Source organism: Bos grunniens, chromosome 7 (assembly GCF_055505025.1).
Source record: "Bos grunniens cultivar Pamir isolate PY7600 chromosome 7, Bosgru_T2T1.0, whole genome shotgun sequence".
Classification (NCBI taxonomy): domain Eukaryota; kingdom Metazoa; phylum Chordata; class Mammalia; order Artiodactyla; family Bovidae; genus Bos; species Bos grunniens.
Window position 1 is genome coordinate 109,352,307 of NC_141171.1, and position 6,243 is coordinate 109,358,549.

Here is a 6,243-nt window from a genome sequence, read left to right on the forward strand (position 1 = left end):
ATCTGTACATGACTACTAGAAAGACCTTTTTAAAAAATAAATTATTTAAAAAACAGAAGGATTACATGAAACTATTGTTGTTATTCTCAAACTTAATTCAAAAATATTGGTGAGGGTCAATGCTCTAGTAGAAAGATTGGTATTCATGAATTCTCACCAGACACTTTTCTTAACATCTGGCAAATGAACCACTGTAAATTGTTTGGGCTATATGCTTGGATGGGTAGGTGAGTAGTTGGCTAGACAAGCAGATAAACTGTGGATAGACAGGAAACTGAGGTTCCTGCTGCATCCTTAAGTCTGTCACTCTCGCCTTTGACTGGTTGGAACCTCCTCCCTGAAGCTACATACACCTTTTCTCATTCCTTCCCCATCACTGGTGCTTCGCCTCCTTCCTCTTTCCCCCAAGTGTAATCTGTATCTATTTCACTTGAGAAGGGATGAAGACTTTGAGTTTCTAACTCCTTCTTTGCATCAGAGAATGCTGCTGAGCTCTGAAAAGGAGCAAAGGGAGATCACAAAAAACGGCGAGTACGGATTTCTCTAATTGCTGGTACTTTTTAGGCAGTCAAAGCCACTAGGTGTTTCAAGTTGTTTTATGATTATGAAAAGTGTGAATAGATCACAGAGTCTATCTTACTGACATACTAATGTCACTGATCTGTTCTCATTTGGTATCCATCATTGTATTCATTGTCACTGATAATTTACTGGTCTGAATGTAATGCTTCTTTTTTTCCAGCAACTTTGAATAATCAGTAGTTCATATCCTCTCTGTAAAAGACTTGTATAGAATTGCCACCAGGAGGTTCCCAAACATTGGTTCTCTACGTACTATACTCATTTTGAATTTTCTAAACTCTTAAGACCAGAAATAATTCTGTTTAGGTCATTTAGAATGATATATTCTATTTTTAACAGTTCATATAAGAAAAAAAATGGTTTTCAGTTGTCAGAATGCAACAAAATTGTTTGCTCATCCTCTGAAATGATGGGGGAAACATTTTTAAAGATTCGTGTACAAAGACATTTATCATAGCCTTATCTATAAAGAAAAAAAATGGTAAACATGAATATTCCAACACAGTAGATTAAATTGTGGTACATTCAAACAATGGGATACTGTTCCATGAAAAAAACAGCCTTCAAAGATTCATTAATTGAGAAAATGTTCACCCCAAATGATGTACGTTGACTCCTCAGGTGAAGGGAGGTATGTGTTCAAAGATTCCTCTCTACTCTTGTGGAAAAGAGTTTTCACACAGGAGAAGGATGGTCAGTCCCCTGGCCATTCTGCTGGAGGGTGAAGTCTTCAGTATGGCTGAAGAAAAAGGCAGTAATCAAAGGCTTCCCGGGATTTTCACACTTGCTCTTGGAACTTTTTTCTCTCTAGATTCTCTCTCTTAAAAGTACATGGTGAGTATAGCGGTCCAGGAGAAAGCAAAACAAATCTCTTAGTCTAATCCTAAACCAGAGAGCCTGACATAGCCCCTTGTCACCTATCAGATATGGTCAAATTCCCCAGAGATGGGGTTCTACAAAGAAGCATAAAGCCAAGGCCTGATAGTAATAATGAGAGTAGCTGCTTTGAGGTTTGTGGAGGTTGTGGTCCCTGCTGTCTCTCAATCTCATGCACGATATATTTTTACATTAAAAAAATTCAGTCTACCGAGCAGCGTGCATGATCTGTATGAAAAAATATATATATAAGTGGTATGATGGATATAACAAAACATTAAGAATGCTCATCTGTAAATGGAGAAAGCGTGGGTAACTTTTATTGGTTTTTCTCGAAACTCTTCTGTGTTTTCTATAATGATCTTTTTTTTTAATCAGAATAATCACGTGTATGTGAACTTCTACACACAAACATACGTGCCCAAGGCATAAAAAAGAAGGGTGAAGTATATTTCAAATTCTGTGGGTGTAAGTTTCAAGACAAGATCGAAAAGCATAGCTCAAATATGTTCACTGCTTATCTGAGAAAATAACACTGTGATTCCACTTGAATATCAGTGTAGATCTGTGTTCATCTGGCCGTAATTCTGTACAGAGCGTTTATTTCTATACAAAGCAAAGCTCATGTTTTGGGTCTGTGCAACAGCACACCCGTCTTTACAAAGGCTGCTTGGTTCGTGCTTGAGGGTGGAAAGAGCAGCTCACTGAGCAAAGAGAAAGACTCCCTGCTCAGCTCAGGGCGCCTGGGCCAGCGGGACCCCCACTGGAGGCCAAAGCGTCAGGAGGCCCAGCCGCTCTTCCGGTTCCTCACCGTGCTGAGGCCAAATGAGGTTTTTCCCGTTTGATCTGGAGGGCGCGGTCATGGGGGTGGCAGCCACACAGAGTGAGCAGTTGGGGCTGGCCCTCCGTCGGGATGGCCACGTGCCCCTCACGGCTCCTTCAGGGCCTGGCGGCGCTTTCAGCCAGATTCCTGGTGAGCGTGGCCTTCTGTCTCCAGACTTGTCCTGGACTCCTGCCTTCCTATCTTCAGCAGCGTCTCAGTTGAGCTTCTTGCATGATTCTGCACAAAATCCGAACCTGCTTCGTGCCCAGATGAAAAGCTGAGAACTGAGAGAAAGAAACAAATAAGGAGATTTGGACATTTTCGTGTCTCACCCCTGAAAATTCCTGGTCTGTTCCCAGAAATGTATGTCTAGTAGCGCCAGATACTTCTGGGTGCTCAGTAATTGTTCATGTTGGTGCTCAGAAATATCCGCCATTCTCAGGTGTCTCCAGATCAGAGACGTTTCTGAGGCATTTGTGGAAGTTTGGAGGGCGATGGGAGCTGCTTTACCTGTTCAGAGCCTGCTCCAGCCTCTGCAGGAACCTCTGAAGCCCCGCCAATGGGATCCAGATGGCCAGGTTGTCCCAGCCTGTGCTGAGGCTAACGCCGGACTGTAAAAGCAGCCCCAGGAGGTACCCGCTGTTAACCCAGGAGACATTTAATCTAGTGAGAATCCATGCGTGGTCCTGGGACCTGAGTCCTGGGCCTTCGGTTGGAAAGCACACGGCAGTGGGCAGCTGGCTGAGCCGGCCCCCAAACTCCGCCCCCTGGGCTACGTGCCTTGCGTAATTCTCTCCCCAGGGCGTCCACAGAAACCGTGGACATCGTGGCACATCATTCCCAAGATGAGGTTATGAGCCGGCTGACTTTGAGATGATCAAAAATGAAATTATCTAGACGGGGCTGACCTAATCAAATTAGCCTTCAAAGGCCCTCGGCCCTGCCTGACAGCGGATTTGAAGCGGGAGAGTGTGAGGGGCTACCGTGGCCACAGGGCAAGGGATGGAGAGCCTCTAATAACCTAGAGTGGCTCCTGGCCCGTAACCAGCAAGAAAACGGGCGCCTGGTCCAAGAGCTGCCAGGAGCTGAACAGCCTGAGTGCATTCGGAAGACAGCCCCAGGCATCAGACAAGACCCCAGGACAGCTGACGCCCTTCTTTTAACCTGGTGAGGCCTACCTAACTCATACCCAGGCTCCTGACCTGTGAAAACTGTTCAATGATAAATTTGTATTGTTTTAAGCTGCTAGTTTTGTGGTAACTTATTATAGAGTAGCAGAAAACTAATATATGCCTCAAAGTGCATTTGGTTTATGATGTAAAAACTACACTGATAATCTCCATGAAGGTGATCACCCAGCTTCTCCTTACTCACCTTCAGTTCAAGGGGGTCGTTCTCTTTCAAAGCAGCTCATTCATCTGCTAGAAAAGCTTTTAATTATTACACATTATGATCTTTTTCATAGAGGGTTGAAATCCACTGTGATTTCTATTCTTTGATTCGGGTCCATGCAGTGCCATAAAAAAAAAAAAAAAAAAAAAAAATCCCCAAGTCTTCCATCATATGTTAGTGTTTCAATTACCTTAAGAATGCCAGCTTCATCTAACTAGATCTAATGTACTCTGTTTACAAACTCAGACTCCTGGACTGCCCTTATCTGATACTTTTCCAGATATTTCACCAACTCAGGCGCTTGGATTTGTCAGACACTCTTAAAACTGGAGACCCAGAACGTTGTCCAAGCTGTGGTCTTATGAGTTCGGATCCTAGGCTTTCATCACCTCTCTAATTTGGGTATGGAGCAGCTAACTAAGAATGTGATAAAGTTTAAAGTTAGGGGCCCTGGGAAACAGACCATGACTTAAGAGTTTCCTTGTAAGGTGTTTGATTGTGGGTGCGCCAGAAACAGCAGGGGCCGGGTCTCGGGGGAAGCGGCTAGGCAGAGGATATGCGGATACGCAGCGTGGGTGCAGCGGGCGCCTGCACCTGCTCCCCAACAAGCTCTGGAACCCTGGTGACCGTGTAGAGGGGACCCGAACTGAGCCAAGAGAAGGCCCTTTTATACCATGTCATCCACTAATCACTGGGTGTAGCCGGCTCCTGGGGAGGAGGCAAATGCCAGACCATCAGCCGAGGCCGGTTTCCAGGGAGGGACTCATCTATGGGCCTCGGGCCGCTGGGGAAGGGGTGTCTCGAGGGGTCAGAGCTGGCAACCAACGAGAGTTCTTAGTGTCCGCTTCCTGTGCTCCTCAGACCTACTTGTTCCATAGAAACGCTCCACTCCGCCAGCGAACAGCGGTTCCAGGCTTCCGGTTGGTTTCACTTCTGAGGAACTGAAGAGAGGAAATTGAGTGGCGTGAACTGCAGCCTCCTGTGGCTGATACTCATTTCAGGATGCAATTCGCACTGATTTTTGTCCCATATTGCTCAATGTAGATCCTCCTCACCTTCAGCTAGCATCTCAGCTGGTCTAGGGTGTTTATTTGGTTCAGTTCAGTTCAGTCGCTCAGTTGTGTCTGATTCTCTGAGACCCGATGGACCGCAGCACGCCAGGCCTCCCTGTCCATCACCAACTCCCGGAGTTCACCCAGACCCATGTACATCGAGTCGGTGATGCCATCCAACCATCTCATCCTCTGTCATCCCCTTTGCCTCCTGCCCTCAATCTTTCCCAGCATCAGGGTCTTTTCAAATGAGTCAGCCCTTCCCATCAGGTGGCCAAAGTATTGGAGTTTCAGCTTCAACATCAGTCCTTCCAATGAGTATTCAGGACTGATTTCCTTTAGATTGGACTTGCTGGATCTCCTTGCAGTCCAAGGGACTCTCAAGAGTCTTCTCCAACACCACAGTTCAAAAGCATCAATTCTTTGGTGCTCAGCTTTCTTTATGATCCAACTCTCACATCCATCCATGACCACTGGAAAAACCATAGCTTTGACTAGATGGACCTTTGTTGGCAAAGTAATGTCTCTGCTTTTTAATATGCTGTTTATTTGGTAAAATGACTCAAATCCTCATCACTGAAAGGGTTGAGCCCCTAGTCAGCCTTGCCTTTTTCAGGACACGTTTGCTGCGGCTGTCCATTTCCTGACCAAACTGGGCAGAGAGTAAGAAAGAGATGCTCCAGTGTATCACCTGGATGCCAGGTGTTCTCCCTTCCCCCAGCTGGAAGCAGCTCACCTGCCTCATCCTGACGACGGGGGCTGGTTGGCCCTGACAGGCTGTTAGCTCTTCCTTGCTGGCTTGTCTCTCAGCACGAGGAACCTGGCATACTGGGTGGCAGACATGGCTCAAAGTTTAACTTCACACTTTCTGTGCGTCCTTGTAAATGTATTTCCTCTTGGGAACTAAGACGCACGATACAAAGCTTAGACGAGTGGGGAAAAATACCAGACATTTCCAGGTAGGTCACTGGAATGATGCCAAGCAGTTCCATTATTTGTATCTTTTGGTTCCAGGACCTATGCCTTTGACATATTGAGTGAACTTGATAACTTTATAATCACAGTGCTTTATAATGGTGGTTGATTGAAGGCATAGATTCTGTTCGGATGGATGGGAATTGCAGTATCATAACCAATGTGGCACTTCAGTTGTGTCTTCAAAAGACCATTTGATTTCTCCATCATCCTGATGGTTTCTGAGGGCTGATATATAATACCTGTTAGAATTAGTGGCTATCAGAGTTATATGCCCACTGACAAACTTCTTCTGCTGTAAAGCAGGATCCTTAGACAGATGCCATGTTAAACAAGATCCTGCTTCAGTGAATCAAAAATCTGCAAATCCTCAGATAAGGCAGCTAGCTGAGATACAGAGAACATAAACAGCAGCCCTATACCCAGAATATGTGTCAATTTTCATCAAGATGAAATGCTGACTCTTCAAGTGGTTCCATCAGAATGAAAGAGGTTCGATGCAGTGAACTTGCCACTGGTGACTGGCTCCTTGAGAGACAGGGA

General features: G+C 45.4%; 1 long non-coding RNA gene across 1 annotated transcript; it reads right to left on the reverse strand.

Annotated features, from left to right (window-relative positions):
• Positions 1-1,748: 1,748 nt before the first annotated feature.
• On the reverse strand, positions 1,749-5,934 carry LOC147370101 (uncharacterized). The gene is made up of 2 exons (XR_015168444.1): positions 2,792-5,934; positions 1,749-2,565 (listed from the first exon to the last, which is right to left on the reverse strand). It is a non-coding gene; the product is annotated as an uncharacterized LOC147370101 (long non-coding RNA).
• Between the last annotated feature and the right edge of the window lie 309 nt (positions 5,935-6,243).